We start from the raw sequence: 24,503 nt of genomic DNA, 5'->3' as shown, positions 1-24,503 counted from the left end.
TTATCTGCCTCCTTTCGCTCCTCTCCCACTGCGCTGGCCCCCGGATGCTGCCCGAGGATGCCGGTCACCCCGCTACGTCGGGGCCTTTGCTCCAGCTGTTCCCTCTGCCTGGAACGCTCTTCCCCCAGATGCTCCAGTCATCACCTCTGTCACCTCTTTTAAATCTGCTCAACTGTCCTCTTCCCAGTAAGTCCCTCCCTGGTGACTATACTTAAAACTGCAACTCATCCACCCCACCCTGCCCAAAGGATTCCTGGTCCTTTTGATCTGCCCCTCGCTTTGACTTTCCATAGCATCACCTTTGGCACAGCGCACAGTTTCCTGATTTATCGTGCTTACTGTCTGTCTTCTCTCGCTGTGCCAGCACCCACTATCGAAAACACAAAGGAGGTAAGGATCTTTTTGCCTTACTCATTTATATGTGACGACTTCTTGGAATAGTATATGACACATAGCGGGTGCTCAAGAAGTATTTGCTGAAGAAGGAAACGAAAAACAAAGGTTATGAAGACAACCGACTTGGAGCAAAGTGTATATACTCTTTTTATGAATATGGCGGAGCGAAAAGTGCCGGTCCTTCACCCCCGGCGCTCGCTCTTGCTCCTTTTCCCTTCCCGTCTCGACCTCGCTCTTCCAGAGCCCACGTCCTGAAAAAATCTACACTCTCTGATTTTAAAAGAAAATGCATCACTAACTCTATGAGTGGCAAAGATAGCACTCTCACCACCCGGTGCCCTAAAGGATTCGGGGCATCTCTGAAATGGCAGAGTGGCCGTTTCCCCAAAATAGCGCGAGGTGGAGGCGCCAGTCCACGTTAACACTGGAGTGGCCTCCACTCTTGCCAACCTTTGATTTGAAAAGCTGTTTGCATTGACTACTATAACTATACCTTAATTTTCAGCACCTTTTAAAAAAGTGGTCAAGTATATGAGGAGCGATGATCGACATGTGGAATTCATTTTTTTACACTTCTTCAATTATGGTGGCAAAAAAGAACCAATCGTCTCAGGTCTTACTACATTTTGCCATTAAGTGCCCTGAACTTTTCCCCTGTACCTTACAGAGTAAAAAGAGCAGTCTTTATCCTGAGCAGGGGAAATTGATGTTTCTAAGTCTGGAGCACATGCTACAGAAGGCGAGCCTGTGAGAAGTTAATGCGTGCAGCCGGAAAGAACAATTAGCAGGGTTGACCAGTCAGGGTTCTGTTTACATTCTGTCACCTCCGATCACGGTTTAAACTCCTTTCTGTGTTTATTGTGGGCATGAATGCCCGTCAGTTCTGCGTTTCTCAACTGGGACCTAAGCTCAGTCAACATGTCACATGAGAGCACCAAGAGGTAACTCTGACGGCCACCCTTTATGCTTCTGTCCAGGTCACAGGGACCTCCGATCTCTGGGAACTTCCCGCCACCTACCCAGCTGTCCCTGACTGTCATGTTTGCCCTTCTGACTCTCCATCTCTGGCTGTGGCGGCTTGAATCAAAGTGAATGTCTGACCCAAATTCCTTGTTTTTGAGCCAGAATTCTGGGACAGTCAATGAGTCTTTGCATATGGTTGCAACTGAGGAGATATAAACTCGAGACCTTACAGGCAGTTCTCATTTTCCCATCATGGCAGCAAACAGTCGGCAGAGGAAGAAAAAGAAAACATGTACAGAGAAGCAGAAATGGGAGGAGAGACAGGGCTGTCTGTGCCCTTTTTCCTGTCCTTGGTTCCACTCGCCAGAGGCCTCTCTGATCTTGGACTCCAAGAGACGCCCAGGTACCTTTCTCACAATAACCCGTTTTTCCTTAAGACAGCTCAAGCTGGTTACTTGCAACAAATAGAGTTTGAGCTAAGACTTAAAGGTTATAATTATACCTAAGCAAATAGAGCTACATTGCCCAAAATAACCAAAAACAGGACCCTAATTAATCTATTTACAAATTATTTTTCCCTGGTTTGTACGATAGCCCTAAAAATAGTCCTAAAATTCTTCATGGGAAATTCTGGTCGGACTAGCTTCATAACAGGCCTCGCGGGCTCCCTCCTGGCCATTCCCCCGTTCATCCTGCCCTCTGTTTCTGCCCATTTATCAAGTTATTTCTCAGATCCAGAATTTTGACCGGTCCTTCAGTGCCTTCGAAGAAAGAGCTCATTTCATCTTATGACATCTGTCATCTGACAATCATCAGCCCCCCTCTCTTAGATCCTTACCCCCTTTCACTTGGCCCACTGACCTTTGGAAGGAAGGTTATAGACAGTGCTGATGAGGTGACATCAGAAGGTGACCAGCCAGTTGGTGGCCCTCAGTGGGACATGTCCTCTGAGGATATAGGACTATCCACATCTGGTCCTCAGTCTTTGGGATTTAGAAACTGGTTCAACATACCCAGAGAGTCATTTTGTTGCCGACAGATGGATGTAAGAAGTTTATCCCTTTCCTGGGATCCTTGTCCTAAATATCAAAGGTTAGTTGTCAAAATTATCACATAATGGGCAAAAAGAAAGCACAGATACAGAAAGGCTGAATCCATATGTCACCTAGACACTGCTCTCCCAGGATTAAATTTTCATTTAAATGTTGTGTTTTCCAAACTGAGACTCATGGACGTGGACTATAGACTAGTGGTTACCAGAGAGATGCGGGGTGGTGGCGGGGAGGCAGACGGTTAAAGGGTGAAGTGGGTATATATAAATACATGGTTGCTGAAGGAAACCTGACTTTGGGTGGCAAACACACAATAGAATATAAAGATGTCACATTATAATGTACAGCTGAAAATTATATAATTGTATTAACCCATGTTACCCCAATAAACCGAATTAAAAACATAAATAAAGAAATGTTGTGTTTTCTTTTAGCTGACAGTCTAAGAGACGCACAGAGGCATATTCTAGACCTGCACTACCATGTGTGGCCACTAAACTTTTAAGTTCAAATGCGTAAGAATTAAACGAGTTTAAAAACTCAGTTCTTCGCTGCACCGGCCACACCCCGGTGCTTGCGGCTCCCTCTCGGGCAGGGCAGGAAGTTCTGCCAGACGGCGCTGCTCCGTATCATCATATCGTCGAGTGTCGCCGTAAGGTTTAGGACCTCCAGCTTCGATTTGTCTTTACCACTGAAGTGGAGCCGAACGATGCCGCACGGACAGGGGCTAAAGCTCCAGGAGGCGAGAACTCGGTCAGCGCGACGCATCTAAGGTTTCCCGTCGGCAAAGAGGAGAGCAGGTCGGTGGCGGCAGCAGGGGTCACTGCGATGGTGCCGCCACCACAGGCCTCGAAGCAGCGGACGTGTGACCTGTTGTTTCTCTGGCCAGTCGCAGAATAGAGTCCCTGCCACACTGAGGAAACAGCACGGACGGGCTCTGCAGGGGCCCCGGCCTCTTAGTCCTCAGACCCGGACAGAAAGTGTCCACGGGGTGTCCCCTGTGTGCCCGAGAACACGCAGCCCGTTGTTTAGAAATATGGCCCTCCAGGCTGGGGGACAGGGCCTGTCATTTCATCTTCTGTGCCAGACCTTCTCAGGTGACATTTCTTCTACTTCCTGGACCAAAAGCAGGAGACACCCATGGCAGCCTCCCAGCCTAGGGAAGCCTGTGGTAGAAGAATTATCTGCCATCCACGAGGCTTTGTTTCATCCAGTGGCATCTCTGAGACATTTCGGGGATGTGCACTGCCAGCCGAGCTTTCACTGAGCTTTCCGTTTTTATTGTTGTACCTTCCTCTTTTCAGGCGCCAGCGTGAGTCCCCAGAGGGAGGCACGGCCGGAAGACGAGCCAAGCGCGAGATGCCCAGCTTTACGCTTTTCCTTCAGGCTAAGTGGAAAAATTGAAAAACCAAACAAACAAACAAACGAGACTCTAAGATCCTCTATATGGCACCGTGTTACGCACATACAGGAGAAGGAAAGAAAACAGCTCGTGTGGTTGTCGACCTGTGGGCCTCACTCCCTCCTCAGCGGGCGATTGGCTGGGCGCCTTCCAGGTGCCAAAAATGTTTCGGCCACCAAGGCTGTAGCGGGGAGCACAAGAGACAAACACGTCTACCTTCACGGACCCCAGTGTGGAGAGACAGGCAGGGAAAGCGAAGCGAGCAAGATATACAGTCTGTCAGGGGCGCTGAGTGGCACGAAGAACAGTACAGCCGAGGGGAGGACGGGGGAGTCAGAGAGGTGGAGGTGAGTCCGGCTGGAAACTGTTCATCCAGAAAAGGACCACTGAAGACAATGGCTGAGCACAGAGCCACGCGCAAGGGAGCAGCCCAAGCCCAGGGAGAGTCTAGATTCCGCCCTCCGAGGGCCCAGCCCTCTCTCCCTCAAAGCTGTGACAATCATTTCTGTCTCTCAAGGGTCACTGCCAGCCGAGCTTTCACTGAGCTTTCCTTTTAGGTGTTCGCATTCACAAAACAAAACCCTGGCTTGTTTTGTTTTGTTTTCCTGCATTTCAAACATTAAACCTTTAGATTATTAAATATGCTCTTCTGAATGAAACGGCCACGGCCCAGAAATTCTGATAGATTCTCCGTCCCCAGATAACTAACTGCCTTAAGGAAAGCGACGGCTACAGCAGGTGGTACCCTTCCAATGCCCCCCTAGGGCTTTTGTCTTTTTTGAAGAATCTCTCTCACTCGCAGAGAGTTTTGTGGATGTAGAACGCTTATTAGTAGGGGTCAAGGATCCATCAGGAAAAGACACCGTAGATATTTGCGATTGAAAGGAAAAGAGGCTCTAACGAAGCCCTTGGGAGAGCTGAGGAGAGAGCCAGGCAGGGTACTACCAGCTCTGGGACTCACTACAAGCTTTCAGAAGATCAGAAGGGTGAAGGAGTCACAGAGCCACCACGGATGACAACCGCGGGCAGCGAGGAGACAAGTAGTTTGTCTAACCTGGAGGCCACTGCAAAGTCCCCATCTGCCCAAACCCACACATCTGCCCACCACTGCCAGAGAAGCAAGAATACAGATTTTAGCGCTGCTCATCTTATAAATCACACCTTAGTGACTGAAGTCACGGATGAACTCTAATCTGGAACTTTGCTGCAAGGAATTCTGGAAAATGTCATTCCCAGGCTCCGGGTCCTATGATTGGGGGAGAGCACGGAACTGTCCCCCTAGATATGTGAGGACGGCGCTGGTGCCGACAACAGACTCTCCTGCACGGTCCACTCGCCACGACCTCCCATTGATAAGTGTTACTTGTGTAACAGTGGCACCCCTGCCTCATCGTCCCAGCTCGGGGTCAGCGTGTCATCCCAAGGCTCAGTGTGTCATCCCAAGAAGAATACGGTAGCTTTCCATCCCAGTTTTCCCGGGTCTTATGGCTGTCCTGCAGGACAACAGCAGAGGGGATTTTCCCAGTGGCAGAACGGAGCCTCTGGGGGCGAGGCCAGGAGGTGGGCCACGGAGCCAGCACCATAACCCCTCGCCGAGAGAGCTGGCATTCGGGTTCTCTCCTTTCTTCGTCCTCCGTCACCCTGTCCCACCAGTGACTCACACACAGAAGTCCTGGGGTTTCATACCACTCCCACTGACCCTCTTGTGCCACCAGAAAGGGCCTCAGTGGGGCATCGGAATGGACTCCCTAATTCAGAGCAGTGACGGCTCCTTCCCTTCTCCTTGAGGGCCCCGTCTGCAGCAGACATTGTCTAATTTCCATTCTCCTGGGGAGGTGTCTTCTATCAGTCCCAGGAAAGATTACCCCCCTCCCCCACTTAGAATGACCCAAAATATCACTCCTTTTCATTCCAAAGGAAAGACAAAACGAGTCGAGCGTTCGTGTAATTTTGTCACGGTTTCGAGGCCCTGGGAGCGCACGACAGTAGCATTCCCAGGCACTGAGACCGAAGTCGATGACAACTGCGCATTTGAGATGTCCCTGGATTAGGACTCTCCCGAGTTCTGATGGATGACACTGTGGCGGCCCCTCGGGGACGCACAGTCACAGACAGGCAGGCCGTGATCAAATCATATGGTGTGCAAATTACATTTTACAGAGAACGGAACTGTTTTCTTTTGTTCCAAGTAAATTGACAGTGACCCTCGGCAGACTGCAGATGAAGTGAACCCAACCACAGTATGTCTCCTAATAAAAAAACCGAAATCACAAACATATTTATATTGCAGAGTGAGGACTCCAAGCACATTTATGTGGATGAAGCAAAAAATGTGTTCCTGTATAAAAACCAAATGTTCTATCTTCTTAAGTTAGACCAGGAAAGCATTTAGTGTGATCTGGTAGGAGGTCCACATCATGGCCCTTGCCCCTAGGAACACCTAAGGTTCTGGACCTTTTTGATCACAGACCCTTTGAGGATCTGGTGAATGGTGGCCTGTTCCACATGCCTCCCCATCTCCCTCCTTCTGGTGCCTGTGGGAAGCTCCTCCCCCGCTCCATGTGGTCTGCCAGGCTGCCGCCATCAGTGTGTGGGGCTGGGGCGCAGATGTGAGCCAGGCTGACCCACCGGAGCTCAGCGCTCTGGTCCCAGTAAATGGTGGGGGCATGTCTGTGTGACCCACGCAGAGGGCTGACAGCCATCACCTTGCCGTCCCATCACACTTAAGCCGGCAGGTGTGAGTATGGGGTCAGTGGTGGCCTTGTCCAATAAGTAGAAGGAATCCCAAATCAGGATGAAGTGAGAGGCAAGCTGAGCTGAGAGATGGAGACAAAAGAAATAGAACCACCGTATTTTCAGCCATTCTGGAAGCTATTAGTGTCCTCGGTATGAGCCCATGGAAAATAAACCAATAAATTGCCTTTATGCTCAAGGTTTCTGTCTTATCCAACCAAGAGATCCAGGATAAACAGATCCGCTCCCTAAAGAAAACACGCACACCTACTCGTGCATAAAATAATTCATACGACTTCAAGGGTTCGCTGCTTACAATGTTAGAGGCTGGAGTCCATCCAAACACCCTACGAGCCCTTGCCCGTCCAGTTTTCTAGATGGTCTTAGAGTAAAGCTGACTTTACCGTCAAAACCTTCGTCTTCCTGTGCATCAAGTTTCTGTTACATGTTAAAATGTTAGACCCTGGAAAGGTAAATACCATGAGCCATTACTAGTCAGTAACGACCATTAGCAAACGGTCCGAGGATGATAACTACCATTCAGAACTACTTGCCTAGAATTATTTGGCCACAGGTGATGGACAAGTGACATCTGGCTCTTATGATTTGAGTTCGAGCAAGTCATTCACCCATCTGAGCAGTTTCCCTATTTATGTAACAAAAAGTCTGAACACGTTTCCAGAGGCCCTCCCACTTACAGACCTGTTCAATGAACCACGAGTGCTTCTTCCATTTTTGATTATAATGCCGTTTAGAGCCAAGTCAAAAGGGAAACACTTCTGCAGAGAGCACAGCGCTCTGCCTCCCCCGATCTGAGTCCCAGTGTGATGCAGACCAGCTTTGGCTTCTGCTCCACCGAGCTGTTTATTAGGGTACTATGCAGAGGAGCCCAGAAAAACACTCAATGAATCACATTACCCTTTAATTCCAAGAAGATTCCAAACTCCATTAAATCTCCCTGGGACGGTTAGAAAATGACTGTGTTCCATATAGATAGATAGATAGATAGATAGATAGATAGATAGATAGATAGATAGATAGATTGATTTTAAGATAAAATGCCAAAATATGTGGAAATATTCATATTAGAGGAATAAAACTTAGATCTTGCAATTTGAGACATGGAAGTACATTTCTGCTAGAGTCATCTCAAGAGAAAAATGTAGCTGAAATATAGTGTTTTTCTCTTCAAAATAATGTAATGGCCTCCTCTCCCGAGCCTCACCTGTACCCACCCGAGATTTAGCCACAGTTGGCGAGGATGGAGCACCAGAGGTGCCCCAGTGGGCATACTTTAATAAAGGAGAAAGAGAAGGACATCCTAGCAGGGAAAATCTCGCCTTACAGAGAGTGAGTTCTTTCCATAGGTTTGACCGGAGAGCGACATGTCCACATCACTGGAGTGGGTCTGGGCACAGCCCGTGCTGTCAGACAGATCTGGGATAAGAGAGCTGCCATAAAAAAGCAAACAAAGCTGGAAGAATGGGACGAGTTAGGTGCAAGGGGCCGCAACCTTGTGGCCAACAGCCAAGGCCCGAGTCAGACACGGTATGTCCGAGGCCAGTGCCTGGACGCAGACGCTGGTGGGTAGCAGCAGCCCTGGGGAACGCCTTGAGAGTCAGCGCCTGAAGGACATGTTGCTCCAGAAATCAAGACGGGGAGAGGAACAAAGCTGAAGCCACACGCCTCCAAAGGACAAGCTCCTAGAGGACACCAGATGTACCCACTTCTCGGGATCCTCAGAACCACTGGGAAGACTTTCAAGGGTTCTGGGGGGCTGAAATTTCTCCCCACTCCACCTCTCCCCATACTCCGCATACAGAAGAGCTGCTTTATTTTTTATGGTCCATGGCATTTTATGCAGAGAGCCACTCTATTTTCCCTCAAGACAGTACAGCCTGGGCAGCAGAAGTGCCAGTAGGGTAGGCCAAATGACACATTGCCCAGCGGTGGCCAGAAGACTCTGAGAACATGGAAATCCTGGGTTGGGTTCTACCATTTCGTTCCCTCTGCACGAGTTGACATTCTAGATTCAAACGGGACCAGCTGCTGGGTTTCCGACTCCCCGCTCTCGGGACTCCGTGTCTTCAACAATGGTTCGCCATTCGCGTGGAAAGCTTTTCACCTAAAGGTGATGAGATGAGGTTGGAATACTCCAGACACAACTTGATTTAAATCATACTTAAAAATCTTGGGCCTGAAATGAGGGAACAGTGAGCGATCTATTTGCCGGTCAAAGAGCGCGCAAAGCGTCGCGGTTGCCACTATTAACGACTGTTATCCAAGCGTCTGTCCTCCATGCAACACAATGACAAAGATAAAGGAACCTGGTTACAAAGGGGGCCGAGCGGCATGGCTGACATTTCTCCAAAAGAGATGTCCGAATGGGCCATAAGCGTGAAAAGATGCTCAACGTCACTAATCGTTACGGAAACACAAATCAAAACCACAGCAAGATGCCGCGGCACGACGCACGAACGGATAAACGAGCGGGTATATACGTGGGATGAAACGTCGGTGGGCCATAAAAAGGAATGAAATTCTGACCTCGATGAACCTTAACGACATTATGTTAAGTGGAATAAAACAAAGACAAAAGAACGAATATTGCGCAATTCCACTTATGTGAGGCACCGGAGACAGCAGAGCGGTGTAGAAAGGCGGCTGCCGCAGCCTGGGGACGCGGGGGGCGGGGGAGGGAGAACTGGTGTTGAATGGGAGCACAGTTTCCATTTGGAGAGCTGAGAAAGTTTTGGAAACGGATGGTGGTGATGGCGGAAAACAACAGGAATATATTCAATGTCACTGAAATGCACACCCAAAAATGATTAAAATGGTAATTTTATGTTCTGTATATTTTATAATTTTTTAAAAAAGAGTCTGTACTGTCACACTTTTCACATGCCTTTGGACAATGATCACGTACCCCGGCTGAGAGTCTTTGGCTTTTGCTGGCCCCACACCATTTGTTAAGATGGACGCCCTGTCACCAAGACATGGCTTAAATCACCCCGATGGGTAAAGTTTACACTCCAAATGCTCCCACTTGTAGTCCTGACTAAGTGGATTCACAAGATTCTGTGCAACTCAGGCTACCACCATGTGGCAGAGAACAGGAAGAAACAAAGAAAAATTGAACATCGGTATCAAAATGTTAAGCCCCTGCCGTCTCAAGCAGCTGAAGGAGCCATCAGAGGCACGAAGCCTCCTCCGGGGGGGCCATGTTTTGTCAACGACTTCCCAGGCTGCAGTTCTCAGCTCTCTCTCGGAGATGCTGGCTTCATTTATGCAGCACATGCGGTTACGAAAAGGAGAAGCGGCAGCGAGAAACCACACCACGCCATCTGCATATGAAGCCCTTGTTTAGGGAGGCTCAAAAGGGAAGTTCTTAGTCTATAATAGCTCTTCCCTGAAAATTCCTTCCGGGCCTCCTCCGACCTCAGTACTATACAGAGATGTCAAGTGTTTATCCAAATGGCCTCCTGCTTTCTGTGGCTCAGCCTCTTTCTGCATGTGGCTTCTCAGTTCCCTGCCCCTCTGGCTGTCCTGGTGTCCCCTGGACTCCCATAGCAGATTCTCTAGCTGTCCTCTTGCTTGCTCAATCTTTTAGTTTTCATGTTTATTTCTACTTCACTTAATTTGCTCAAAAGACCGGTCAGGCACATATATACAGAAAAGTTAGCAAAACAGAAATTATCGGCACTGAGGGCGAAAGGAAGGAAATACCGAACCCATGAGAATCAACGTAGCTGCTGCGGCTGAGCTCCCGAGATGCACTGTTAACGCCAGCGGTCCTCGTCGAAGTGACAAAGCCTAGAAGTTTCTCAGGGAAACAAAGCTTTGGAGGGTAGTAAATTCTGAAATTTCTTACCTTACCAGAGGAACACTATGAGTCATAGTGGGAAACCGTCACCACTTTCATGCAATACGAATAATGTCACATGGCTTTGTCCCGTCCCAATTTTCACTACTTACCTATTGAAGATGTATCTCAGTGACACAACAGGACCATTTTCTCTTGGATTCTATCTCTTTGCAGTGGCCAAGTTGGGGATCAAACGGTCTTCCAATTACAGGCTTTTCTAGGCCATACCTCCTGTCCTGTGGAGAAACACAGGCACCATGGCAAAGCCAGTGAGAAGCTACTGTGTCGGCCCGCACCACGAAGTCCTTCCCCCGGACAAGTCACTCCATTCTCTAAGTCAACCGTCTGAGCATCGCATGCCTGCGGCTACCTAACCCCTTATCCACTGCGCCCTCCCTTCACGATGTCCAAACGATTGAAAAATGGACGAAAGAGCCAAGTCAAATAAATTTTCCAATGTGATTAATGGTGGATTGGTGGGAGCAACTGGCCACAGGGCTGCATCCTCGTCCCTCCTCCTCGGTTTGAAGGGAATGGGGCGAACCTCTCATCCACCCTGGGTACAGAGACTCATCTCTTTTGTCTACTGCATGGCAGGAGGCAGGCTGGGAAGCCTGAGACAAGCCCACAGAGGAAAAGAGAGAGGAGAGGAGAGGGGAGGGCAAGCAAAGATCAGGCTAGAACATGACCTTTAACGCAGGAAGCCCACCAATTTCTAATTTAGGGTAGTAGTCTATTTTTTTTAAATAATTCTATTGAGTCAAGTAGCAGACCATCTGGATAAACCCGCTCGGCTATGAATTCGTTATTTCCCGGTATGGCAGGCTCTAGGTTGGCTGAGCCCGTGGTCATTTCTCGCCCCTACTGCCTTACCCACATTTTTTACAGCGCTCTCAAAGCTAAAATTTGATCTCCTGACCTGCCCTAAACTACGGATGGCCTTCTGACAGTGGGAAGTAGGGAAAGTGTCTGTGGCAGGCAGAATAACGGCCTGAAGTTGTGTCCTAATCGCGGGGATTTGTGAAGATATTTCCTTCTCTGACAAAAGGTAAAGGGAGATTAAGGCGGGGAGATTATTCAGGATGATGCGGGGGGGCCCGAAGTTAGGAGTTAGGATGGGGTCCTTATGAGAGAGGGAGGTGTGACGGTCAGAGAAGCCGTAGGACAACAAAAGCAGAGTCAGACTAACATGGCGAAGACTCAACCAGCCGTGGCTGGCTGTGGAGCGAGAAGGGGTCACACTCCAAGGGACCTGTGTGGCCCCTTGGAAGCTGGAAAAGGCAGGGGAATAGCTTCTCCACAAAGGAACACAGCCCTGCTGGTACCTCGACTGCAGCCCATTTCAGACTTCTGACCTCAGAACTGGAATAAACCTGCGTTGTTTCAGCCGCTGCTGTTTCCTGCATTAAATTCGTGGTAATTGTTACAGCAGCAATTGGAAACTAATACAGCATCTCTTCCCAGGTAAACACTCGTCATCCATTTTCCTTTCCCCCTGCTTGCTGCATGGGATGTGGATAAAGAGCCCGACGGGTAGCAGCCACCTTGCAACCGTGCGGCAAGATCCATGACGACGCAGGACTCACTCAGGACAGCTTTCCGCGCCCAATGGCTCCACCAAGACACCAGTCCTGCGCTGCTCATCCTGAAATTCCTGTCACATGAGACAAACGAAACGTACTATGCTTGAGTCCCTTGTAGTAAGACTTTGTGCAGTGGAGCTGGCCCGACTAGCTCCTGGGAGAAAAATGTTAAGTTTTTAGAAACTTTGTGGGTCAGCTGTTAAACAAAAACATTATTTAAAATTAAGTTAGATAACTTCACAATCAAATAAATTACGTTAAAAATAAAGGTAATAAATACTCGAAATTAATCAATTCCTCAATATTTTACAAATTTTACTACTCTCTGTGCTCTTGGACCTGAATGGCAGCGACACCCCGCATCCCCCGTCTACACGGTGTGCCCCGGTCTATGCTATGTGGGATATTACACATTTTCCCAACTCCGCACGCAGTCCCATCACACTGGTAGCTAAATCAGCCATGGCGGGAGTATTTCCACCATGGAAATCAGCAAACGCTACAAATCAGGCTTTTATTTTTCCCCAGAGTCAATTCTTAATCATTTACTGACCCGCCACTGGCTTTGCTGCTGCAGCCGAATACATTTCTAAGTGAGGCATCCCGAATGGTTGTTAATGCTACTTGTAGTGAGAGGAGAGACACGACTGTCGACTCAAATGATACTTGTCAGAAACTAGATTCTCCTAGTTTCTTTAAATAAAGATTTAGGTACCAGGCACTGTGCTAGGTGGGTTCCTTCTTACTCTACCTTACCTAATCCCTCCTGTACCCCTGAAAAGTGCATGATAACCCCATTTCACACATGAGGAACCCAAAGCTCGGCGGGAAGGACATTTGCCGATGATCTGTGACCAGTTAGGGGTCCAGATAGGATTCGAACACCCTTTCGTCTGACTCAGAAATCTGCGCTCATTCTCCAGCAACGATTGTGTTTCGAACCGTGTGGGCCCTGAAGGAATGTTTGTTGCGTTACTGAGACAAGCATTAACCCTTCCTTCCAGAGAGTCGGGGACCCCAGACGCCGGGCTCGTGTGTGAGGCGGCTTTCACGCCATGTGTGCAGGAGACACTGGCGACAGGCTCTTTCTCCTGAACATCAAAGAGAGCCCTGAAACACTTATGGTTAGGAGATTGAGTTTCATGAAAGTATTAAATTTATGTTTTTTCGAACAGCATCACTGGGGGAGGGACCGTGGTTACAACTCTCTCATCTTGAAATAGACACAGAGTAATTTCCTCCTTTGCTGGTTGTCAGCCTGGCTCCCAATCGCTTCCCCCAGAGCTGGCAGAATTTCAATGACTCTAAAATTAATCTGTGGGGCAGAGGGTTTGTCCAGCGCCTTGAAATTCTGGGAGCTTTGCTGTGGTCTCCAAGTCAATGCCTGGGACGGGAAGTTAGGGGGTCAAAGATGAAATCCCAACCCTTGGCCCAGTTGGGGAACGTTGGATGATCCTATGGATACAGTTCTCCTCTGGTTTTATAGTGAGAAAGAAACCCCAACACATTATTCTGAGATAGAGTGATCAGTAACTCACATAGAATTGCTAGGCACATAGGTGGAATTTAAATTAATTTATTCAACATTTACTTGAATTCCTAAGGAAGACAGACACGTGAACAGATAATGTGATGATTCACTGCATTGTGGAAAAGGCATGCACAGGCTGCGAGGATTGCAGAGAACCCAGGTGACTAGGCCCACAGAGGGAGGGAGGGAGATCAGGCAAGGCTTTCTGAGATGGTGATGCTTAGGTTTAAAAAAAAAAAAAAAAGAACTGATGGGAGTAAGGGTATAGAGAAATTAGGGGAAGAGAATTGGGCAAGGGAATAATGCACTACTGAGCAAGATAACTTTGGGGTCATGTAAAGTTGAACCTATAAAAGAAACTGAAACACAGAATATAAGACAGAGTGGCAGAAAAATAGCAAGAGGGGTAAGCGAGGCCCAGGCCGCATAAGGAGCAGAGAACCTGGAGTGCGTCCCACATGCAATGGGAAGCCATCGGGAGTTTTAAACAGAGGGCGACACAGCCACGTTTGTGTTGGATAATCATCCTAAAGGCCTCAAGGTCCATGAAAGGGGTATCACAGAATAACAGGCAGGAGAGGAGGGCCAAGGGTTAAGCTGTGGTGGGGAGGGATGCGGGGGAGGTTAGCAACTGCATGAGAGTGAGTAACACAGAGAATGAATAAAACTCCAGATAAAGAGAGTCCAGAGTAAGAGCAGAGGACCAAGAATAAGATTCCAGGCAGCACCGATATGCAAGGAATGGGCGAGACAGACCAGGGCAAGATGGAGCCCGCGGGCACGGGGAGGTCGGAGGGCGACCGACAGAGCAACGTCACGGAGGCCAAGGAGCCAGGGGGAGAAGCAGACTCCTAGGGATGCTTGCTGAGGAAGGTCCACGGGAGCCATGTGGGGGCCTTTGCAAGGGCAATTCTAGTGGCCTGCAAGAGACAGAAGCCAGGGTACCTCCTGAGACTCAACATGGGGGTGAGGAGACCGACACTCGATAGGGGATGGGGGGACTCAAAGCAAAGGGGGTGACGTTTTAGGACAGGAGAGCCTTACGCATGGCTGGACGTGTTTGTCAAAGAGTTAAAAACACAGGTGAGAGATGGGATCATCTCTATAAGACCCCACAGGAGGTCCAGGCAGGAGACTGGAACTAAAGTAGAGAGAATGGGTGACATGGCTTCAATCTGAGACTGCGAGAAGATGTAGGCTAGACATGGAGACTCCTTTGTGAGGCACAGACTAGATAGTGTATCATTTACTTAGATAAAAGGTTGGGGAAACTATGTCCAAAAATAGGTAAATGGTTATGTAATTATGATATGTCTACCCAATGACCTATTTTGCGCTCAAAAAATAACAGCTATAAAACTGTGTGAGCATATGAGAAAAGGAATTATAAGATGATGCTAAATGAAAAGGATGATCACCAATTCGAGAGTTACAATTCTTTTTAAGAGAAACCTTGGAAAACATTCTAGAACATGAATACCAACTGTCTAGTCAAGGTATGTAGAGTCTGTGGGTGCTTCCTATCACCTCGTCTTTGATTTTCTACAAGTTTGTTATTTTGAAAATTAAAAAGAAAAAGTTAAAGTTGGACTTACTTGATGATAGCCAGCTTTTCCACAGGCAAGAATTCTCATTCTGCGTCAATATATCCAAGAATCAGAGCTCCAGATAGCACTTCCCTCTGCTAGAAACGCCCCTCCCAACCTTCAGGTTACACGTGACGGGACCGTCCCATCTGTCTCATAATTTACCCCTCGCCTTTTCCTTCACAGCCCTTTCCCTGAAGAATCTGAAGGCCACCACTGGCATGAATACAGGCTTTCAGTTGGAATGTTCAAAGAACCGCTTCCAACCCACAGGACAGCTTCTTTCCTCACCAGAGGGCAGGTGGCTGAGGTGCCAGCCAGCCCTGAATTAGCATATATTCCACTCGATGCTTTGCCTAAGGTCTCGCCTAATTCTGAACATGTAACTAAGACAGGGACTTCACGGGGAGCACCGGGGGTTGGGATGAGACAGAACTGGGGCCGAATCTAGAAGCCTCCTTCTTATTAGGTCAAGACAATTGTGCAGATGGAGCTTCGGTCTCTACATTTGCAAAATGGGGGTTATGAAACTTATCGAATTTTGAGACTTGAAAAGGGCATCCCAGGCGTATATATGCACATCTATCCTATTATATCTACATTTGACGTTACCTATACATGTATATTTACAACTATATTGACTAGAATTTTGCAGCTTAGGTTTATATTTTGATGTGCTAGGGTACAAATAAAGTGAGACTCTGAGCAAATTACTTATCTGCCAATGACTGAGAACAGAAAGGATAACAGGGATTTGTCTCTGTGGGTGCTGGTTAGGAGAGATGGTTGTAAAAGCTAAATGGTTTAGCCTCTAAAAAGGTTCCTGAACTTGTACATGACCCTGGGAAAGATGCGACAGACCAATGAAGTATAAATGGGACTTGGGACAAAACATAAGTTCCTTGTAGAACGCTAAAGATATATTTCTTGCACTCCTGACTCTGTGCACTGAACGTTACATAGTAATTTGGGTGAGAATGGACAAGTCGAGTTGGCTGACAAGAATCGAAGCAGATAGCAGGACGAACCTTTCATTCCATTCCCTCATTCTCTCAGTTTACGAACCAGTCGGGAGAGGACCAGGGAAATGAAATGAATTGTTCATAATCACATAGCAAACTAGAATTTAGGTCTTCTAACTCTCAGGCCCACACTGCCTCCCAAGAGTGAGTTAGGGTTTTACCCAAAGCAGCAGAACGGGAGAGCTGCGCCCTAGGTTAGAATAACCGAAGCTCTGAAGCTGAGCCGGTCCCCAGAGGAAAGCGTCATCGTGGGGCAGGCAACGCTGAGTCTTTGCATGCCATCTGATTCCTTAGCTCTGTCTGGGGACACGCCCCGGGCACCCTGAATGCGTGGTCTGAGGGACTGTCATCTACAAGGGGTACACTTAGAGTCCACAGGTTTGTCTCAGGCCATGGTGGCTCAGACCTCCCCTAATCGCTTCAGTTCGGCGGCCACCCCGGTGTCGTTCATCGGGGCTCATTCTTCAGGCAGGACAGGCTGTGAGAACCTCGGCCAATGAACTGATCTTGAACTTCTAATCCAACTGACATGGGGTCATTTTCTAATCTAAACTATCATGCTGCCTAGGACGACTTTGGCTGCAAGTGACTGAAACCTACCTTGACCTAGTTTGGGTAAGCATGTGAGTTTCTTAGAAGAATGTTGGGTCTCTTTCAAGGACAAATAGGAATTTGGACTCCAGGACACATGAGAAACAGGGTTTGAATGCCAGCAAAACTCTGTCCCTGTATTGTATTTCCAAGCCACCGTTCCATTCCTAAATTCAGTAATCCTAAAGAAGGAACTCACTGGTGCGTCTGAGTCAGGAATTCACCGCTGAGCTGACCAACTGGGCTAGAGACGGTGAGTCACAGTGGAATTTCCTGCCTCTGCTTCCGTTTGACGATGAAGTGGGAGCAGATAGGCACCAAGTTGCAGTGTTCCTATTTATGAAATGGAGGTTCTAGGAGAGCAGGCAGGTGGAGAAGCAGCAAATTCCTCCCTCAAGTAGCCGCCCACTCCAGAGAGGAACTACCATAAGGTGGCCTAGGCGGTGCCACCACCATCTTGGGTAGATAGGACGGGACCACATCTTGCACAGGACTTGGATTCCAGAGTCAGCAAGCAAGGCAAAAAACGATCCATGGCTGCCCACAATGCCTGACTCACACCCAACACGGCAAGATGCTCGCGGCACAGACAAGCAGAGCCCAAACTGACTTGGAGACACAGATTCACATCTCCTACCTCTCGCTCCGGCTGCGTGCTCACAGACAGACTGGTGGGCAAATCACCCAGGTTATTCATAGTCATCTCTCTTCTTCTCAAGCACTTTTACAAGTTTGTGGAGTTAAATCTGCAGAGGTTAAACACATACCAGAAACGACTCATTAGCTTTCCAAAGCCACACAGCATGGAGCTTGAGGACCGGGATCCGGCCCAGGCTCGCCTGGCCTCTCAATCTGTGATGGCGCCCTCTACCATGCAGGCTCCTGGAGTTACTTTGTCCTTCTTGCCCTGAGCCTTTCAAAGATGGAGGTCCCCACCTGCTCCTCCTTAGAAATCCCTGGGTCCCAGCCCAGAAGGAGCAGAGCTCTGCTCAGGTGGGTCCACGCGAGCTGGGTTGCATTAGGCTGGACTTAGCTGCACCGCGAGGTCATCTGGACAAGCACAGGGGACAGTGATTCCAGGGCTGGTAAGACGCCATTCACTTTCCTGGGTTGTAAATGCTGTAAGAGCTTATCGAGGAGACATTCACAAATGGGGAGCCCTCTGTTTTTAACAGATTGACTGTAACATACTGGTTCAGTGACCTGACATCCCATTTCCATGAACTGTTAGTTTACGCTTGACTTTTTTCTGGACAGGAGGCAGATAAAGAGGCCACCGGGTTGACGGGGAGGAGACTGGCCGTGCCCAGAGCTTCCATTAAGCAGGAAGCACAGGCTCTGCAGGCTCCGATACACCCTAGAATGCAGCCAGAACTCACACCTCACACTTTCCTACAAGGTCATCGAAAACCTTCCACCCAACCCTGCCTAGGGCCTCCTTCTGACGAGCTCTGTGACGAGGCTCCCGTCCAAACAACACAGAGGAACTCTGCTGCTGTCGCTTTGGTCAAGTATTCAGGTCACAACCACGTCCAACAGGCCAAAGGGACCCCGCGGCAGCCCCAATGACGTTTTCTGCTCTGGAATAGGAAAATCTGACCTCCAGGGATGTTAACTAGCATGTACTTAGCCCTAATCTGGGTCAGCTGTTCTCAATTCCTTGCTCTCATTTAACCTCAGAACTACTCCCAGAGGGAGGCAGCATTCTCTCCATTGTTTGGATAAGGAAACTGAGGCTCGGGAGGATTAAGTTAACCAAACTGACGCGCTTTTCAGGTGGTAGACATGGAGTTCTTACTCAGATCCGTCAAATTTTAACATAAGTTCTTTTCGCAATATCATGTGGCCTGATCCAGACGTCCTAACTGTACCTGTGTGGACAGATCCTTTTGGATATCCACCCAGCAGCCACACTCCCCTTTCCAGAACTTCCTTGGCTCAGACAGCCTAGGGCCATGTGCTTCAGTGAACACTAAGATGCTCCCCATCCCAGAGGGTAAAACATGGAGAGTCTGAACTAATGATTCTCAGCCCCAGATGCTCATCATTGCTTCTTGGAGTATATACACAATACACGTGCCTGCATAAGGTCTCAAATGAGCCCAATGAAATCAGTCTCTAAGGGTAGAACCGAGACATCTGTATGTATTTTTAAGACTCCCCAACTCATTCGCGGCCAGAGTTGAGAATCGCTGGCCCTAACCATTTCCCATACCACTGGTCTGGGATGAGCATTTGATAAAATTCTGGCCAACGAAAGGGCTGAGAAGTCTTCTGGGAAGTGGAGCTTTGGAGAAATTTTTCTTCTTTCTTTGAAGGAGACATGAGGATGAGACTGGCCCTCTCTCTTTCCTCTTTCTGGCCTTTTGTTTTGTGGTATAAAGATGTGATGCCTGGAATTACTGCAGCCATCTTGGGACCATGAGGGATACAGCCTAAGAGCCAACAGACTGAAGGTGGCAAAAAGGTTAAGAATCTGGGAACTTGGCGGCATCTCCTAGTAACTCAGTTGAACGAACCTGGAATCACCTCACCCTGAGAATACTTGTTGTAAGAGACGATGATGTTCTTGTTTAAGACACTAAGTTAGAGATTGTTACTTGCAGCCAAAAGGATCCCAACAGATACACTTATCAATGAGCTTCACCTGTCCACTGCCTGATCTATTTCTACCAGGACAGAAGTACAACAGCAGGTCCCAGGGGCCCACCAGACAAAAAGACCTACACAGTCTTGCTGCCCAGAGGACGAGTAACTAAAACGAGCCCTGGGCATGTGATTAAATAACTAGTTACCATGAGAGCTATTCCAATAACAACCACGACATTTATTAGGTACTTACTTCATGCCAGGAACAGTGCAAAGTGCTATGTCATCTCATTTCATCCTTAAAATTACCCAGCAAGTATTATCATCTATGTTTTAAGCATGAGGGAACTGAGACCCAGAGAAGCTAAGGAATTTGACCAAGTGTGCATAGCTACAGAGTGGCAGAGACAGGATGCTAACCCCAACCTGTCAGACACTCTCAAGATTTTTCTTCTTTCCATGAGACCATGTTGTTTCATTTCCCTATGACTTATGAAGCTCTACGTGTTCACACGTTCACTGAAGTGCTTAACGATGCAAATAAAAGGCATTCATCATTGTAATCCCTAATGGAGATAACAGAAATATTAGCAAAGGCTGAAGTGAAAACAGTTCGAGTGAGGCCTAATTTTTCACAAGGCCAAGGAATGATTTACTTTATCACAGCAAAGAATTTTATTTGACAAATGCATACTTTATCATCTCTGGTCTGCTGAAAACGTAAGTTTACATTTTTCCTAGCCATAAAATTTAAATAACTTTGGCTCCAAAAACTTAAAAGACATCCCATTCCAGGTCCAAGCATTTCCCTGGAAATCTAAATGCTAAATATGGAGTGTGAACAAACATCATTTCTGTCGGACAGGACAGACTCTACAGTAAGAGCAGGGTTCAAATCCTGGTTCTGCATCTTGCTGTGTGACATGGGAGAAGACGTTTTACTCCTCCAAGTCTCCTGATAGAGAAGATGAGAACCGCAATTTGCAGTGAGGCCCGGGATCAGGATTAGCTTAGATGGCCAATGTAAACTACATGGCAAAGGAGATGTTAAAAAGCTTGGCTGTTATGAAAAATATGTACAAAGTACCTAGCATGGTACCTGGTGCAGAGTAACTACTCAATACATCCTTGATGCCTTACCCCCATCTTCCCTCTCCCGTTTCTTATAGAGAATCGCCATGGGCGGGCCTCCAAAGAGAACACAAAAACCAGAGTAGACTAGGTCCCCTCTGCGCTTAGCGGTGGGAGGAGTAATGAGACAGCACCCACATCTTGGTTCACTCAGCTCTCTGTCAACTTTTTACAGCATCATCCCTACACCCTGACCCAAACATAGGGCAGCTCGCCAGTCCGTTAGTGGGCCACCCGCCAATTTGGAAGACAAACTTGAGAAAGTGTCAGAGGACTCGGGGGTGGAATAGGGGGAGAGGAAATGGTTAAGTTGGCTCAAGAGTCAAGAGTTTTTGGGAAACTGGAAAGAGACAAAGCTCCACCCCCAAGTTAGAAACAAATGGGGGGACTTCAAGGGAATCTGAACTGCTTGTGGGAGAAGCAAAAGACAGAGCCTCAACAGGGGATTACCCACCCATAACGGGGCGGAGGGGGGCCTCCATTAGTGCTCTTCTGGGGTTGGTTAGCCAAAATTGAACTCTGAGCCACACTTAGAAAAGCGGACAAAAAAGGCCAATAGTTTGCATACTTGTCTGGACTTGTTTGGCGTTTTAGAGGTCCTTCCCCTCCCCGCCTCCATGATTATGGTCTCCTCTGAGCTCCGTGAAGTTGTCAGCGCAGTCACCACAGGAATCGCCCCCACTTTGCAGACTTGCAAACTAAAGCTTCAAGCTGGCTATACGTTTGGTCACATAAGGGCGGGGTAGATGCACAGAGATGAGTTTGTGCAGGGATCCCTAACAGAACGCGGGACCTTGTACCTGGGGTGGAGTCCCAGCACCAGTATTTTAAGCTTTGCAGAGAATTCTGATGATCAACCAAGTTGGGGAACCACTGACAGCACCTAAGAAACTCACTGCAGATAAACAGAGCCCAGCAGAGGGGGAGGAATTCGCCCAGGTCACTTAGCTGGTTCCCAGCTAACACAAGGTCTATGCTTTGGTTGACAGTCTGCAGGGCAGAACTCTTCCCAGCTCGCCCCACAGGCTGCTTATAGTTGCTCGTGACAACCTACGATGCAGATAAGTTTCATTCATTCAATAAACTTTTATTGGATGCCTCTTTGGTGCCAGGCGCCAGGGAGACAGATAAAAACAACAGGGTTCTTGGCTTTATGGAGTTCATGGTCTGAGGGGAGTAGGGCAAGTGGCCTCAGGGCTGCAGGGTGGCATGGTGGTGCCAAGAACTTGGTTGAGTGCTTCTAGCCAGGGGTCTCCAATGAGGCTGTGGTCAGATGAAAAGCTGGAGGACTCACTTCCATGTACAAGCAAAGGGCACAAGAGGGCTTAGTAACTTCTACCCAAAAGGGAGGGGGGCACTGCAGAGGGTGGGGAGGACTCAGGATTCGGAGGAAGGGAGAGAAAAAGAAGGAAAACAAAGCGTCCTTCTATGGAAGGGTGGTTCCTTCTGTTTTAATAAGCCACTTGTGTGCTGTGATTTTATACAACTCAAGTTAGGATAAACGATTTTGAATGAAAGGTTCCTAAGGCTATTTACTGCGTATAAGAAACAATTCAACATTACTAACATATGTTAAGACCAAAAGAGAGGCACCAGGACAAAACCTTGTAGGCATAAGCCTTCACTACCGTGCAGAGATCCTACCTGCCTGTGCGCATGGCTGTCGATGGAATCATCCCACATTAGTGCTGCATAGAGGACTAGAAGGCTCAGTAATCCTGCTTCTGAACCAGACAGACCCGGATGCAGAGTCCTGGTCCACCATTCTCAGACTGTTCAACCTCGGACAGGTTATTAAACTGTCCTGAGCCTCAGTTTCCCTATTTGCCAGAGATAATACAAACACCCACTGTATTAGTCACATATTGCTATGAAGCAAATTACCCCAAGATTTAGTGGCTTAATCAACAACAATGGTTTATTATCTCTCATAGTTTCGTGGATCAGGAATTTGGGAGCATTTTAGCTCGGTGCTTCTAGTTCAAGGTCTCTGGTAAGGCTGCTATCAGATGAAAAGCCTGGGGGTTCAATTCCAAGATGGCTGCATCAACAAGGTGGCAAGTTGATGCTGTCGGTATGATGTGTTCTTTAGATGGCCATCTCTACATTGTTATTTGAGTGTCCTCATGGCACGGTGTCTGGCTTCCCTCAGAAGGAGGAATTGGAGGAACTATCATGGAAGCTACATGGAAGCTCTTATGACCTCACCTTGGAAATCACACCATCCTGTCTGCAGTATTCTATGGGTCACATGGCTTAGCCCTGACTCAGTGTGAGAGGATAACACAGGCTGTGACTATCAGGAGGCAGTGAATACCAGGAGGTGAGGAATACCAGGGGCCATACACATCAAATGAGAGGAGGTTTACAAAGAGCTCAGTATCCCTACACTGCGTCCATAATAAGCCATGGCGACAAGAACACACGACTGCACTGCACGACTGGGCCCCAGGAAACAGCTCAGGGACATCAAGTGCTGCGACCAGTCATCCAACCGACTGGTTTTTGAGCCAAGAGAAGAAGCAAGTTTTCTAACTTGCCTCTTCAAGATCCTTCTGTCCCTAGAGGAAATCCCAGTGGAGACTCAGAGGTGAGGGATCACTTGCTAGAACAAAACAAGTCAACAGAGTTGAAGATGAACAGATGTCTCCGAAGAAAGGATGGGGAAGCAGTTAGAAGATTCGAAACGTCACGCTGAGGAAGTCATTTTCCTTTGATGGAGAAGGCCGTGAGAAGCCACTGAGGGCTTTAGAACCAACCATGGGTCAACTTCATTCTCACAGCTGTGCGTGCGGCAGATTGTGGAAGCCTCTGAAGGCAGCAGGCTAACGGAGCCCGAGAGACGCGGTGGCTAGGAATCCCATCTATGGGCCACCTATGGACTCAGGCTCATTAAGGTGAGAGGCAGCCAAGTCACCAGGCTTAGGGGACAGGGGCTCACTGAGCTGGTGTCTGTGCAGTGCCACTGACATTTGCCTCCCACAGCCTGACCCCCAGCCCGGAGTCTACTTCAGTCTGTAACGTGGGAGGCCTAAGAACATTCAGTATGACCTGGAAGCGGAACTTTAAAACAAGGAGTCTGCCTTCCCTCTCTTCCAACGCTCCAGTGATGAAGGGCCAGACCGGAAGGGATGCACGCGGCTCCAAAGGCGCTGCGCAACCGTGAGGCTCGCTTGCCAGGGGTGCAGGTGTCGGGAGTGGGGACTGTCTCCTCAAGGCCGTCTGTCCAAGCCTCGCTTCCCGTCACATCTGTTCTTGTTCTGACCACTCCCTCAGCCTCGTCCAGGCAGAACTGACTTGCTCTCGGAGCCCCACGCACCACTGACAAGGATGAATTCTCTGCTCATACCTAGGATGCCAGGACAACCTGCTAACCCGAGGGCAGATGCTGTGTCCCTCGGCACTGTGCGTCCTTAGGCATCATGTGTCCCTAGAGCCTAGCTTGAACACTATGATTTTGCTTTCTGAAAAGTCTGACAAATAATTTTCTCTCCTAATTTCATCAGCTTACATCCAGACATTAAGGTTTATAGTCACCGAGGTTACAGTCTGGCCACCAAAGGGCAGAATTCAGCCAATCGATAGGGCTCCCATTCAAATCACAGGTACCATAGATTTATCACCCATTTTCCAGGAAATTAAAGTGCCTTTCTCTAAAAAAAACAGTGTGACAATTTTCAAAGAGAGGTTAAGTAGAGACTTGAGAAAGTAAGTTTTTTCTAATTTGCATAACAGTTCTATATGGGCTAGCAGTGGCCCTAGCCACACAGAGGTTTAATCTGGCCAAAATAATTTTAAAAACTGAATTGGAATGGCTGTAGACAGGACACCTGCTCTTACCTCTTAACTGCATTTTATTCATTTACTTACCTGCCTAGCCTCTGATGCCATATATGAGTTTGCAACCCTGCAATGTGACACAACACTTCGTAAAGCAATCTTCCTTCTTTTGGAAGATGTTTGTAAGGTTCTTTCTTGGGCTGGACTGAAATCTTTCTATAGCTTCTACCTACCCATCTATTTCTGGAGTCCTACAGGTTCTACAGTCTAAGTTTAATC

General features: G+C 48.1%; 1 long non-coding RNA gene across 2 annotated transcripts in view; it reads right to left on the bottom strand.

The window, feature by feature from the left end:
* The window catches only part of LOC120582839 (uncharacterized), a 335,322-nt gene extending 317,751 nt beyond the window's left edge, over positions 1-17,571 (bottom strand). For both annotated transcript variants that reach the window (XR_005647663.1, XR_005647664.1), the window contains exons 1-3: positions 17,362-17,571; positions 11,956-12,065; positions 10,522-10,647 (exon numbers count right to left, since the gene is read on the bottom strand). This is a non-coding gene — a long non-coding RNA (uncharacterized LOC120582839). The remainder of the gene's footprint in view (positions 1-10,521; positions 10,648-11,955; positions 12,066-17,361) is intronic.
* Positions 17,572-24,503: the final 6,932 nt, after the last annotated feature.

Source organism: Pteropus medius, unplaced genomic scaffold (genome assembly GCF_902729225.1).
Source record: "Pteropus medius unplaced genomic scaffold, Ma_sr-lr_union100, whole genome shotgun sequence".
In the NCBI taxonomy this organism is placed as follows: Eukaryota; Metazoa; Chordata; class Mammalia; order Chiroptera; family Pteropodidae; genus Pteropus; species Pteropus medius.
The sequence above is the reverse complement of the archived record's forward strand: the minus strand, read 5'-3'. Positions and strand labels throughout refer to the sequence as shown.